Below are 16,189 nucleotides of genomic sequence, written 5' to 3'. Positions count from 1 at the left end.
TTTTGAGGTTTATCAGTCATCTAAACATAAAAGTGAAATTCCGGTATAGTCATGGTTTTACCCACTCATAGTGTGTAGGTTATACATGGTTATAGGTCATTCGGGGGTCTCTTAAAATTCTGCCTGTTGAAGGTAAAATATCATGACCCCCACTCCTACAAAAAGGACACTTAAAAGAAGATTTTATCAAAAATGCTGGCTGGTTTAATATTTTTGACACACCTGAATCTTGACTATGTTGAATCATCAGTTCAGTCCACGTGCCATTACAGGAAAATGTTACCCCAAGGATTTCTCAAATTCGTAAACTTTTACCTCCTTCATCAGTCTCTGTAACTCACTTAGAACTTCATTAACTGGGGCGCCTGGGTGGCTCAGTGGGTTAAAGCCTCTGCCTTCAGCTCAGGTCATGATCCCAGGGCCCTGGGATGGAGCCCCCCATTGGGTTCTCTGCTTAGCGGGGAGCCTGCTTCGCTTCCTCTCTCTCTCTCTGCCTGCCTCTCTGCCTACTTGTGATTGTGATCTCTGTCTGTCAAATAAATAAATAAAAATCTTTAAAAATAAAATTTTTTTTAAATTTAAAAAAAAAACATTTCATTAACTGTCGGTTGCACACTGTGAGGTGCAAGGCTCTGCTGACAATGAACTCAGAGTGGTTTCAGCCTTCACAGGGCTTGTGGTTAGTACTGGAAGAACAAAACAAACAAAAACCTCAAACAAGTAAGGAAACAAATGGATGCGATCTTTGCTAAATACGGCTAGCACGGTCCGTCATTGGGGGCATTTGGCAGATCGGTGGTAGTATTCAGATGGCAATTTTAGAAAAAGATCCTGAACATTACTAAAAAATTAATGTTTGTGGAGAATGACTAGACCCATTTATGAAATTGCATCGTTGGGACTCTTTAGTACACATAAACATAAATATACTGGTTTTAGGGAGAACTGAAGCATCTTTCATCAGCCTACCTTAAATTCTGCTTACAGTGAAGAAGAATCCTAGTTTAATTTTGTTCAAGGCTTGGAGTACTGTATTGGGCCACGGTCCTACTGGTGCAATTAAGATGTATCTGTGACAGTCTGATCACTGGGGTCCCTTCTCTTTAGGGGTCCCTCTTGCCTGTAGATGTGATCTTACTGGAATTTTCTCCAACTGGAATGGTTCATCACTTAGAATTAGTTTGTCTGCGTATAAAAAAGTAATCGTGACTTAAAACAAGAGAGTTTATTTCTATGTCATGTTAAAAAAATAATAATAAAATAAAAGGCATAAAGATACATGTTCCAGGGCTGGTAGGGGCTCCATAATGCCATAAACCCAGGTTCCATGAACCTCAGCTTGTGCCTTCTACCTCATGGTCTGAAGGACCTGGTCAGATTCCAGCTGGACTAGATAACAACAAACCGAAATCCCAGCTGCCCCTTAAGAAGAGTCTTCAGAATCTGTAAAAGCAAAACAAACAAACTCAAAATACCTTCTGCTGACATTTTAGTCACCTTGATTACATGACACACCTAGCTGTAAGGAAAATTAGAAAATGAAGACTTTTTTTTTTTTTTTCCAGGCAGCTTATTTCCAACTAAAATTTAGAGTTTCCATTATAAGGAAGAAAAGGAAAATGGAAACTGGAGTAGGCAACCAGCAGTCTCTGCTGTGTGGTATAAGCCAGGAAACGAATTTGAGTGGAGTAGGCAAAGTCCACAACTTTGGGCCGGTTTTGCTCTAGGCTGCTCAGGCTAACCCAGTCTAGACAAAAGAGGTCCCTCACGTGCGCCGTCCTCATCAACTAGAGTTCCAGTTAGAACTGGAGCCCCAGTTATTACTGGTATAGCAGCTTTTTATGCAAAACAAAAAAAAAAAAAAAGAAGAAGAAGAAGAAGAAGAAATGAAAGTCTTGGAGTATCGGATATATGTGACAGAAACCCACATTGCCCTAGGTTAAGCAAAAGGGGATATTTTATTGGAAATTCATTTGATGGACAGAACTTAGAAAAATATCAAACAACGAAAACTTTAGAAGAACAGGTGTTGAACTAGCCTCAGGGATAGACCAGACACTGACAGGATCTTCTAGTTCTAGTAATATTCTCAGAACATTCTCCCTACTTCGCACCTCTACTCTGGGGTTGGGGGGGGGGGAGCAGGGAGGGGGAAATGAGCTTTATTTTCCTGGATTTCTCATTATAGCGAATCTGTGGAATGCATCCCAGCTATTCAATCATGCCTAATAGTTCCTGACCAAAGAGATAGAAAGAGATTCAATTTTTGGAAAGGGACTCTGATTTGCCCAGTTTGTGGACTATTTCTGTGCATGGACCAATCACCGTCAGTCCGCTCTTGAGCCTGGTGGCTGAAAACAAAAATGCATAGGTGCTGTACATGAGAAGGAGGAAAGCTACTGAGTGAGTAAACTCAACAGTGGTCTGCTAGACTTGGAGCTGACATACTTAAGTTTTGGAAGTTCTGAACAGAATTAAGAGGCAAAAAGAGAATAGAGGTGTCTGAGTATATTTTAGAATTCTAATATTTCTTCAGGAATAATTTGAGAGTGAGAGCCACCTAAGGAATTTTTCATTTCTTTGTAGGAACTAAGGATGTTCTTGATTAAGAGAAGATATTCAATTTGTTTGGTTTTATGGAAAGAAAACAGTTTGCAGAGACATTATATTTCTGGCCTCATATAATGGAACTGGGCTTTTATCTGATGTTGCATAACCCTGGCTAGTTCTTCCACCCAGCTGTGTAAGAACGGCCAGCGGAGCTCCCTTGAGTTCCTCTCTCAGCCAACCCAAAAAACACAGAGGAAGGGAATCCAACCAGTTCTGCCCTACGCCTTGGGCCAAACACTTTCTTGGTTTTCTCAGCTTCCTTCCATTGTTTGTTGCTAGACGGTGTGATTTCCTTGTCTCAAAGAGTGCTGACATTCTGAATTCAGATTTAAACTTTGAAGCAGAAGCAAAGAAAGCAAGTAAGCCTTCCACAGGAGTTTGATCCTAGGCTCCTTAGGCCCAATTAACCAAATCGAAAGAATCAGTGTACAGTCAAGCCTAGCCCACCCACTGGAGTCCTCCAAAGGAGTTTAAAGCTGACACCCCATAGCAATAAGTGTTCTTTGATTTTGTTTTTGCTGCATGGTTTTCATTTTTGCTTTATTTGTGGGTTTGGATATCTGTTAAGAATAAAATTAAGGTGCTTATGATGCTGTGTCCTGGCTAGCCATATCTCTTTCCATAAAAATCTTTTGCATTTCACGCATACGTAATACACACATTCACACACTCATATACTTTACTACAACTAAATACATATATATGAGGGGTTCTGATATCCTAGTATCATGGAGTTCAAAAATTGATTTCTAATTCCTTTCTTACTAAGGCATTTATAAGACCCCCTTAGTCCGTGTAAATGAGGATATATAGTATTTGTACTGCTTCAGTCCGGAATCCTCTTATATTCTCTTTTATGACTGTGATAGCTTTTAGCAGGCCACCTACATTGGGATTTATGTCTTATTTAAAAGCCCTCATTACTATTTTCAGAGAGTCTTTTTCTTTTATATCTACATGCTCAAATTTCAGTATCAGTTGATTTCTATAGAGAATTGACTTCTCTAATTTGTTCTATAAAATACGTTCAGCCTGATTTACTTCTTAACCTTGACATGATCTCTCCTCTCCCTCTTCCTCTCTCTCTCTCCCTGTTTCTTTCTTGGATAGAAGGTAGATGGACAGGAAGGAAAGAAGGGAAGGAGGCATGGGAAGGGAGGGAAAAAAAGAAAGAAGGGAAAGGAAAAAAGAAGAAAAAAACAAAAAAAAAGGAAAAGAAAAAAGAAAAGAAAGTTCTCAGAGAGCCTTGGTATTATATTCCATAAACATGAGCAAGAGGGGCTATCTCTACCCAAGTTGATAACTTTCATATTGACTAAATCATGACTATCCAGCATGACATGGCCTGGGTGAACATTGACTACAACACTTGAGAAAGTATCTATTTAACAGTTTCATCCACAATACTGTAGAGGTTAAATCTAGTTAAAATTCAGTTTCCTTCTCTCTTGGCAGGAGCCTAACCACAAAGGCAGTATATTCACAAGTGTCCCAGAGGGGCCAAAAAGAGGATCAGAAGACAGAGACTCAAGCTGCCAGATACAAACCTCTCACTACCCCCTGCTCAGCCTCTTCTGTGCCTTGGGAATGAGTCAGGGAGGGGCTTTGAAAAGCTGGGAGTGGGTTTCATAGCCCATGGGGCACTTCTAAAGTCAAGGAATTGGAAAGAGTGGGCCCCCTCTTAACTCCTCTTCTTTCTTGGTGGACTCGATCATGCCAGAGAGCTCAACACAGTCAGAAGTTAGTTCTTGCCATCTCACGTAGGTCTTCTTGAACTGAAAATGTTAATGAGCCTGTGATACGTGTTAACCTTGGAATGACTCCTCTTCTCTTTCTTATATCATTATTACTTGTGCCAGCTTGTATGTACGATTACAATTTAAGGAAAATAAGTTTGAGTTAAGGCACAGAGAGATTGTAGTTATTAATCTAAAAAAAATGGAATTAATGTCTAATTCAGTTACACATAAGCTGTGTTGTCGTGACTCAGGACTATGGCAACCAGATGCGGAGGATCCCATCTGCTATGTGTTAAAGCACCAATACCTATGAGTAACTAAAATTTAAGAGTAAATTTGAACTGATTCAGATTTTATTCCTAAAATATTGGCATTCTCGTTTTTGCATTTTCATTTTGTGTAGGGCTGGAGAGACTCAGCATTCCATTTAAACCTCTTTGGATCCCCTTGAGCATCCCCAAGTGGCCCTCAGCCAGTTTCTAGCCAGTGCCTGGGACAATTCTGTAAACCTGCTTGAGGGCAGCAGGAACTGTTTTGCCTACAGACTTGGAGCCAAAGATCTGAAGGTGTCTCTGTACCTCCCATTTCACCAGCCCTTGGCCAACTACTTACTGACACAAAAACAGGAATGCCCAGCTCTCTCCCCTCCAATCAGGACAAATGCTGAGGTGAATTTTACTTGTCAGAGGACTTGACATTCTCTGGAAGGCAGGCTGAGCCTCCTCCCTGGCTTCCTGTGCTTCCCTCTTCTGCTAGCCCTACTCCCTTCCTGGTGTCTCCCATGAGAACTTCCTTTACAATTCACATGTCTGTGGGTTGGTATGTTTCTAAGAAGCCTGGCCTAAGACAATATGCTGTCTTGAATAGAAGAGAAAATGATAAACTTGGACATGGTCTATCACAAATGGCACAGGGCTCCAAGTCCACCCACAGAACTGTTCCTCAAAGGAATGTCATCTGTCAGATGTCACCACAAAAACACAATGTTGAAATCCTTCCCAAACTAAGCCTGGATGAAGAATCTTTTTATATAGTCAGTCTTTGTACCAGAGGAGAGAGAGATAAAAACAAAATAAGTGAGTGTTCATGTAAGTTTAAAGATTCTTGTATCTAACTGTGGAATTTTTATTTATTATTGAAGTATAGTTGACCAGTGGTGGAATTTTTTAAAAGAGAGAAATGAATTGGAATCAATTCATTTTTAAAATATTAATGGGAATGTTGAATTTTATTGACTTATTCCAAAAAAATTATAAAATTTCCATTTCAGTTACTTTCTAGAGAAAAAAAAAAACAACAACAGAAGGAAAAGAGGGAATGGAGACAAGGAGACACATTGAAAATAAATTTGCAATCATATCTAATGTTTAGAGAGTGCTTATTTTCAGCCAAATATCATCTGAATACACATATACATGCATATGTACATATACATGTGTACATATAGACATACATGTGTCTGGAGGTGTGTATTTTCCCAACCACCACTCCATGAGTTGGGCACTATTATTTTCATACTTCAGATGGGTTTAAACTATGTGGGTCCACTTACAAGCAAACTTTTTTATAATACACTACTATAAATGTATTTTCCTTATGATTTTCTTAATAACATTTTCTTTTTTCTAGCTTTATTGTTTAGTGTACAGTATATAATACATATACAGAATACATACATGTTAGTCAGCCATTTATGTTATTAGTAAGGCTTCCAGTCAACAGCAGGCTATTAGAAGTTAGGTTTGGGTAGAGTCAAAACTTCTGTGTGGATTATCAACTCCATTGGGTTGAGGGGGTAGTTCCCCCAACTCCTTTGTTATTCAAGGGTTAAATGTACACACATCCACATACAGATATACGTGTGTGTAGGTAGGTATCTACCTACAGTTCTTTGAGTCATGGTCTCCCCAGCAGGGCAGTATGACTTCTAATTTTGTGTCTTGGGACTTTAGGAGCCCAAAGCAGAAGCTGCTACTCTCATAAAAACAAGGTCTAGAACTGTCGTAGTCTCTTTCACATAGTCTCTCTCTACTAGTCAAAATCGCCTCATGCCAGTCCAGATTCAAGAAGAGGAGAAATAGAACCTGTCTCCTGATAAAAGGAATATCAAAGAATTTGTGGCTATCCTTCATCTGCCATACCCTTCAAACAGAAACAGGCCAGTAATGCACAAATGTCTGAGAAGCCAGCAAGGATTCAAACAATTGAACACTTTCCACAAGGAAGGGCCATGGGAAGCTAACTTAAAGAGCAGGAAATGTCTCTGAGGTAACTAGTGATATCTGAGGGTTGGATTATTATGGAAAAGGAAAGAAATAAGAGGCCAGAGCCCCACACACTTTGTTTGGAACTAACTAAACATACTACAATTACTTGGCCCAAAAGGTTTTCTGCATGTTCTTACATAACATTGTACCTATTGTCTTCACTGCCCACAGGACTTTCTTGCTCAGACTCTACAGCCTTGTTTCTAAGAACCTAAGTTCTAATAATTTTCATTGTTCTTCATGTTTCTGAAGTATCTTCCATCTGTGAATATATTGAATTTATATGATTCGTTCATAGTACATAATCCCAGTCAGGAAGACTTTCCTATTTGTTAATCAAGAATCATGCACAAAGGTAGGAGTGGAGACATGAATAGTAATAGTACTGACAATTTCATAAATATATTAGCAGGATTTTCTTTTTGTCCCCAGGTCAAAATAGAATAGTTCAAGGCAAAATAGGTGATGTTCACAAAAGCTCCGGAGTCAGGTAGAAATCCACCATACCATTTGCAAAACAAATGACTTGTTTAAGCCATATTTAATGTGAATTTAGCACTACTTATTTTCTAGGATTGTCGGGATTATTCAAAAAAATGTATATTGTATGGATAGCACAGAATAGTCATTCAACAAACAGTAGCAATCATTATGAATATTATGTCAACTCTAATATCATAGTGCCGTAGAGAACTAGAATAAAAGAATAAAACCCAGAGGAGCAGCCCATAGATCTGGTTAAACCTCTGTGCCTCTAGCACTTTAATTTCTGAATATTTTAATTATCTTGCATGTGAAGCTTACATAATTACACATATATTATGCATTTATAGTTTACCAGTGTAACTCATATTTATTTACATATTGTCATTCAATCAGAAAATACATGTTATGTTATGGGTTTTACCAGTATTTATTTTCAGAATTCATTCTATTTTAAATTTGATTTGACCAGTGTCTGATTTCTGAAATGTTTTTACTCATCCATTCTTTATGAGCATAAAAATTGAGAAGCTATTGTTGTTAATGGAAAGTAGTAGATTAAAAGTGACGTTATTTATGGCCATAATGGCTGTTCTTGGCATATTCTTTCAGGAACAATTATTTCTTGATTATTGTAAATGTACTTAAAAGTAATACACTTGAAAAATGTATACAGTACCTCAAAAGAAAGTTCCCCATAGTCTAGTTGTCTTTGAATATAAAAGACTATTTAAAATAGATCATCGCATTCCTTCGTCTGGCCTTTTCTGTTTACTCCCAGTCTGGTCTCCAAGTCATCACATACTATTTGTTTCCTCTTCTCTGTAACCTCCAATGAGAATTAATCTCTCCCTCATACACCTTTGTTTTTAAGGGGCATACATTGTACTTTTTAAAAAATAATTTTAACATTTTGATTTGATGTTTTATTTAAGAATTGTTTGGGTTTATGCCTGTCTGTCCCACTTGACTGTGAGCTCCTGAAGGCAGAAGACGTTAAATCTATGTTAAAAATACAAACCAAAATGCAAATCAAAAAGACTGTGTATGTAAAAGATACTCAGTGAGAGGGCTTAAATCTGCTAACGCACATACAAGAACCAATTGTATACTTCATTAACCCACCCAAAACAGACGGTAATATAAAATAAATACTAGCTTTTTACAGCAACATAAGTATTTTTTATGATGGGCTATTTAAAACATACAGTCTTACTGAAGTATTTTTGTGGCTAATTTTATGCCAAGAACACATCATTTTGGGTCTTGAGACAGAACTGCAACAAGGGTAATCTCCAGATGGGTGACACTGGGCTCCTCAGTGTAGCCTGAGGGACCGCAGCAGCAGCCAGACCTTGGAACTTTTCAGAAATGCAAATTATCTGGCTGCACCTACATCTGCTGAGTCAGAACCTCTGGATGCAGAAACCAGAAATCTGTGTTTTCACAAACGATCTGTGGGACTCTGATGCACGCTAATGTTTGAGAGATATTATTATAGACATTTTTTAAAATTCCAAGCTAGAAGAGAATTGAGGGAGAATTGAGAAGTCTTTCCATCTAGCTCTTGAGGCCAAGAAGGGATACGGTCCTTGCTTAAATGGCAGAACCAGGATCACAACCAGAATCTTTAATTCCAGATCAATGTTCTTTTCAATGTTCTTTAACCCCCTCCCCAAAAAAGTCATTTTCTCTTGAAACAAAACAAAATGGTTTTGTGTTAATACTAGGTGGAGTTTGAATTAATGCTGAGTGGAATTTGGGATCCAAACTATAGTCACTTGTTACAAATAGCTAACTTAGTCTGAAGTTATTAAATAAAAAGAAGCATGGAATCTTGCCATTTGCGACAACATGGATGGAACTAGAGTGTATCATGCTTAGCGAAATAAGTCAAGCAGAGAAAGACAACTATCATATGATCTCCCTGATATGAGGAAGTGGTGATGCAACATGGGGGCTTAAGTGGGTAGAAGAAGAATCAATGAAATAAGGTGGAATTGAGAGGGAGACAAACCATAAGTGACTCTTAATCTCACAAAACAAACTGAGGGTTGCTGGGGGGAGGGGGGTTGGGAGAAGGGGGGTGGGGTTATGGACATTGGGGAGGGTATGTGCTTTGGTGAGTGCTGTGAAGTGTGTAAACCTAGTGATTCACAGACCTGTACCCCTGAGGATAAAAATATATGTTTATAAAAAATAAAAAATTTAAAAAATAAATAAATAAACAAAAATTAAAAAAAAAAAAAGAAGCATGGAAACATTGCATTATTTTTGGCTGCTTGGCAGGAATTGTGCAGACCCTTTATTCGTCCTCTCACTGAGCAATAACCACACAGGCTCTTGCATGTGTACACACAATTATACACAGGAAATGTCACTCCAGATATGCTACTCCATCACAATGAAGCCATTCCTCCTCCAATGACGCATTTAGGAAGATCAGACATCTATGTCTTGTTCCTGACGTAGTTAGAGGGCAAATATTTGTTCTTTTACCATTAAGTATTATGTTAGCGGTGGGTTTTTATAGATTTCCTTTTTCAAGTTGAGGGAGTATTCTTGTGTTCTTTCTTTGCTGAGTATTTTATGAGGAATAGATGTAGAATTTTTTTAAGTGTTTTTTTCTGTGTTTGTGGAGATAAGTTTTCAATATGAGTTTTCCTTTTCAGCTTCCAATATAGGGAACACATTGATATATTTTCTGTTAAACCAGCCTTATATTCCTATAATATATTTCTTATATTCCTATAACCAAAGCCTATTTGGTTATGATGAATTACCCATTTTATATATTTTGGGACTCAATTTGCTAAAATTTTGTTTGGAACATTTATAAAGATATTTATGAAGAATATTGATCAGTAATTTTTCTTATTTGTTTTGCTATGTTTCTTGGAATGCCTTTGTCTGGTTTTGGAATGCATTTAATAGTAGCTTCATAGAACAAGTAGGGAAGTATTCCTTATTCATTAATTTTTAAAACAGTATGAGTGGAATTAATATTGTTTTTCCATTAGATATTTGTTAGAGTTCACTAGGTAAGCAATCTGAGCCTGAAGTTGTCTTTGTGGGAAGTTTTATAACTACAATTTCATTCTCTTTAGCAGATATAGGAGTAGTTAGATTATTTATTTGTTCATGAATGAGCTTTGGTAATTAATGTCTTTGAAGGAATCTGACAATTTCCTCCCCCTTTGACCTGGAAACTCTCTCAAAGCACTCTGATAAGGATATCATAGCACTCACCTTATTTGTTTCCCATCCGTCAGAAATCACTTTCCTTGTAACTGTATGTGCAATGTTTTAAAATTATTGTTGCATATTATTTATACATTTTTTATTTGTTTCTTAAGTGTAAGTAAACTCTATCCCTGTTTCTTCACCATGGTCAGAAATGAAAGTCCTCTCTCATTCACGTGGTGTTTATTTTTCCATGCATGGTTTATCTTTTGACATGCTTTTCCTTTTAACTTACGTGCTCTTTTCTTTTTCTTTTCTTTTTTTTTTTTTAAGATTTTGTTTATTTATTTGAGAGAGAGTTGGAGAGAGCACAAGCAGGAGAGGGAGAAGTGGGGAAGGGAAGCAGACTCCCTGCTGAGCAGGGAGCCTGATATGGGGACTCCCAGGGGCTCCATCCCAGGACCTGAAGATCAAGACTTAAGCCAAAGGCAGACACTTAACCATCTGAGCCACCCAGGCACCCCCATCTGCTCTTTTCTATTTAAATTCCATGTCTTGTAAATAGCACATAGCTGGCTCTTTCTTAAAAAAAAAAAAAAAAAAAAAAAAAAAAAAAAAATTCCAGTCTATCTCTGCATTTTAATTGGTATATTAGGCCATTTACATTAAATACAGTTATCAGTACTAATGGGTTTAAATCTATTATCTTACTCTTTGTTATCTTAGTTTCCTATCTGCAAATTGATCCTGATTCCTGCCTTCTCTTAGATGGTGTATTATTTTTTATTCTATTTTATTCCTACTACTAATTTATTACCTCCTCCTTTTTATCTGTTTTGTGATTACTTTAGGCTTTACATTATACATCAACATTATAGTCCACCTTCAAATAACTTTTTAAAAACTAATGTATAGCCTAAGAACCATAAAACTATCTACTTCCATTTCCCTGTCATCTTTTGTGCTATTTTGTCATACATTTTATTCTATGAATGCTTTAAACTGCATAGCACATTGTTATTATTTTTGCTTTAAACAGTCATTATATATTAAGAAGATTAAGAAACGAGTTAAGAATAAAATATTCATCTTTCATTTATTTATTATTTCAGGTGCTTTTTATCCTTTAACTGAAATCCAAATTTGCTTCTGGTATCATTTTCCATCTGCCCAAAGAGGTTTGTTCTGTTTTGTTTAACATTTTTTGTTGTACATACCTGGTGGTATGAATTCTTTCAACTTTTGTTGGTCTGAAATAAACTTTTATTTTGTTTTTGGGTTTGGTTTTTTGTGGGGTTTTTTGAGATTTTATTTATCTGGGCGGGCACAATTGGTGGGAGGGGAGGGTAGGAAGAGAGGAAGCAGACTCCCTGCTGAGCAGGGAGCTCAATGCAAGGCTCCATCCCAAGACCTCAAGGTCATGAGCTGAGCTGAAGGCAGACATACTGAACCACCCAAGTGCCCCTATTTTGCTTTGATATTTTGAACATATTTTCACTAGCTAAAGAATCCTAGCTTGACCATATTGTCTTTCAGTGCTTTGAAGATGGTATTCCCACTGCTGTTTCTGGCTTCCATTATTTCTTTTGCTATTCTTAGATATTTTCCATTGTAATGTGAATTCTTCTCTAGCTGCTATTAAGATGTTCTCATTTTTTCCGATTTTACATAATTTGATTATGATGTGATTTTATGTGGTTTTCAGAGTAATTTTTATTGACCTACCTGGATCAGTGGGTGTATAGTTTTCATCAAATTTGGGAAATGTTTACCCATTATGTCTTCAAATGTTTTTCTGACACTCTCACCCACCCCATCCCTTTCCTCTGGGATTTCAATTACACACATATTAGAATGCTAGATATTGTCCTACTGGAGACTGATTCTTTGTTTTTTCAATCTATTCCCCTACCCCCTCTACCGCGGTACTTCATTAGGGCTAGTTTCTATTGCCATGTCTTCAAGTTCACTGATCTTTTCTTCTACTGTATTTAGACTGGTTGTTGTTGTTTTTTTTTAAGATTTAATTTATTTATTTGACAGAGAGAGAGAGATCACGAGTAGGCAGAGAGGCAGGCAGAGAGAGAGGAGGAAGCAGGCTCCCCACTGAGCAGAGAGCCTGATGCAGGGCTCTATCCCAGGACCCTGGGATCACGACCTGAGCCGAAGGCAGAGGCTTTAACCCACTGAGCCACCCAGGCACCCCTATTTAGACTGATCTTAATTGCATACAGTGCATTATTCATATGTGATATTGTATTTTTCTACTCTAGAAGTTCCCTGTCAGCCATTTTTATAGATTCTATATGAAAGATTTTCTCCTCATCATTTCATGTTTTGCTTTGCCTTCTTGAATATGTGGGTCATATTTACAAGAGCTGTTTATATAACATTGCTAATTTCAACATCTCTGTTATTTCTGGATCAATTTCTATTGATTGATTTTTCTAATAGTTATGGGTCATAATTTTTTTACTCATTTGCAGAAAATTTTTAATTTTGATTTTTTTTTTTTTTTTTTTTTTTTAGATTTTTTATTTATTTATTTGACAGAGAGAAATCACAAGTAGATGGAGAGGCAGGCAGAGAGAGAGAGAAGGAAGCAGGCTCCCTGCCGAGCAGAGAGCCCGATGCGGGACTCGATCCCAGGACCCTGAGATCATGACCTGAGCCAAAGGCAGCGGCTTAACCCACTGAGCCACCCAGGCGCCCTAATTTTGATTTTGATTGTGGATTTTATAGTATCAGTTGTTCTATTTTGTTATATTACTTTAAATTGTGCTAAATTTTGTTCTGGCAAGTTACTTGTAACATGTAAGCTATAGGTAGGTTACATAACAGGAAAGTTACTTATAATAAGATCACTCTTGAGTTTTCTTTAAACTTTGGTATAGTGTGATTGTAGTGTAAAAACTAAAATTTCAAATGCTGCCTTGTTGCCTTGGTCCCCACAGGCCCACCTGTGTGCTCTCCTGTTCCTCTCATCAGATATTCCCTTTACACATTGGGAAAGGCTCTCCATCTGGTTAATTCCCCTATCAGCTGGACCAGATGCCCTATACTTGTTCCTTGACTTAACTTGACTCATCTCATTGCCAGTTCACAAAATTATTCAAACAAGCCAATCACAACATCCCATAAGAACCAAGGGACACCTCTTACAACTACAAAGCCTGCCTCCCATAGCCACACTGGAGTTACTTGGCTCCCAAAGACAACCCCATGTAGCCCTGCCTAGAATTTGGTGTTCCCTCTTAAACTCTGAGTATATGTGGCCCACTAACTATTGCCAATCTCTTCTGTCCATTGTTGGGTACCATGTGTTTGACAATCTTATACCGTTTAGGGTGGGGGACCCCTCCTTCACCAACAGGGTGAATAGGAGTTCATTAGAACAGTGGAGTAGTCCTCAGTCTTGGGCTAATATAGACCCATGAAGGTAATGCTCTTTTGAGGATTCTATCAGATGAGCTTTGTATTATTTGATCTTCACAAATTTTTGAGGAAGAACATGAACAATTCCCAAACCTGTGTGATTTCTAGGAATTATTCTTCTGCTCCTTCATGGTGATGCTTTATGTAATCCTCAGATAGTTTTCAAAACTTCTTATTATATGTAGATAACTTTTCAGCTAAAGACTCAAGAGATCCCTCTAAAAATCTCTGGAACTCTTTCTGTGTAGTTCTTTCCTCTCCAGTAATCTCACCAGCATATTTAAATAATTTAGCCTCCCTAAAGTTTGATTTTTTTACTCTCCAGTTTAGCAAGATTCTTGGGTTCCATTTGGGTTCCTATCTTTACTGTGGCATAAAAACTCTCTTTAAGCTACTAGTAAATCATAGGGCTCATACTATTTACTTCTCTTCTCTTAGCTGTTTGCTAAGCTGTTTGTTGTTTGCTAGCTAGTATCCAAAAACTTTTGTTTTTTTATGTGTCTCTTTTTAAAATTGTTGAAGACATGGATATGGGTAAAATCTAACCCCTCTTAGTTCATCTTCACTGGAAGAAAAAGTTCTCATCTAAAATTTTAAAGTATATTTTTTTAACAAATAATGGTGTGCTCAAAAATGGAAAAATACTTATTTTTCAAATAAAAGTAGAAACTAATTTCCCCTTTAAATATTCTGAGAATTTATAGATGTGAGAAGTTCATTTTTAAAGATTTACTTTGAAACCCTGGAAACTGTTGATTTTCACCAAGATGTATGTTATTCTTCGGCAAGTTTCCTATTTTTTTCTCAATTCTGTCTCTCAGATCTCTTGCCATCATATATCTCTAGATTAAAATAAACATCTATCTGATCTTTCTGGCTCCACTCTCATCCCATGTCAGATCTCTTGCCTATCAGTGCAGAATAGATTGTTCTTTACAGCTATCTTCTGCACAATATTATCCTGCTCAAAATTGAAAGATTTGTTTTTAATGCTTACATAATTAAATCAAAACTTTCAAAATTTGGACTACTTTATAAACTAAACCACAAAACAAATGTTATTTATTAATAGAATTATACTTTGCCTAAATTTTTAAAACCCTAACTTATTTTCACTAACAATGTGAGTCACAGACTCAGTGGTATTAACCTGGGATATGTTTAGCTTCCTCTTTGTTTTTTTTTTAAAGTTTATTTCTCAGTATTTCAATGCTACTTTAGGGATAATTATCTTCATTTTTTTAATCTAACATTTGCTAAATGTCACTATTTTCTAAATGCTATGTCACATACGGTAGATATATAGATGATAGATATTATAGGGTTATGTATAATGTAGTGTTATGCACCTTACACAAAATAATCATATAATGATGTAATATTTAATTTTAATACAATCTTATAAAGTAAACTTCACACCCAGTTTCATTCATTACAATTGAGGAAATATTCAATTAGAGAGATACACAGTGATTATATCACAGATAAGAAATGTATACATGATCTGTTTCCAGAATTGATCATCTTAACCATTATATATAAATGAACAATGTAGAATGTAAATGTTGCAATTATTTATTTGTTCATGGAATCCTGAAATAACAAATTATAATTCACGCAAAAAAAATATAGGAAATGAGTGATATATAGTAATAAAGTATAAAAGCCACAATGACTATTTAACAGTCACATAGCTTTAGGGGCACCGGGGTAGCTCAGTCAATTAAATGTCTGCCTTTGGCTCCTCTGCCTTTGGCTCCTCTGCCTTCGGCTCAGGTCATGATCTCAGGGGTCTTGGGATCAAACCCTGCTCGGGCTCTCTGCTCAGCGGGGAGCCTGCTTCTTCCTCTCTCTCTGTCTGCCGCTCTGCCTACTTGTGATCTCTGTCTCTGTCAAATAAACAAATAAAATCTTTAAAAAAAAAAGTCACATAACTTTATATACCATTGCATCTCTTATATATCACACCACTTTTTAAAATAATTTAACTACTATTTGAAAAAATACTATTAAGAATATGGCACAAAATATTAAAGAAAACATTTTCAGAAGCACAAAAGGAGTAAATAAATGTCATGTCATTCTCAGTTCATTATGATCAATTAGATAAAAAACTAAAAATAGGGTATAACTGAATATTCTCATTAATAAGATATATATATAATAACTGCGTGTTGACTAAATTCTACTACAGCCACCTGGTCTTTTCAGGCATACTTTTATATAAGAAAAATTTTTGAGTGCATAATTCTGTGCAAGCAAAACCTCAGTAAATTTTTGAAAAGCTACAGAAGAAAAAAATAACAATGTTACAAATGTAAGCTAAGAAAATTATATTTTTTTTTTTTTTTTTTTTTTTTTTTTTTTTTTTTTTTTTTTTAAAAGATTTTATTTATTTATTTGACAGAGAGAAATCACAAGTAGATGGAGAGGCAGGCAGAGAGAGAGAGAGGAAAGCAGGCTCTCTGCTGA

The sequence above is a fragment of the Mustela nivalis genome (genome assembly GCF_964662115.1).
Source record: "Mustela nivalis genome assembly, chromosome: 5".
Taxonomy (NCBI): domain Eukaryota; kingdom Metazoa; phylum Chordata; class Mammalia; order Carnivora; family Mustelidae; genus Mustela; species Mustela nivalis.
Note: the sequence above shows the minus strand (reverse complement) of the source record.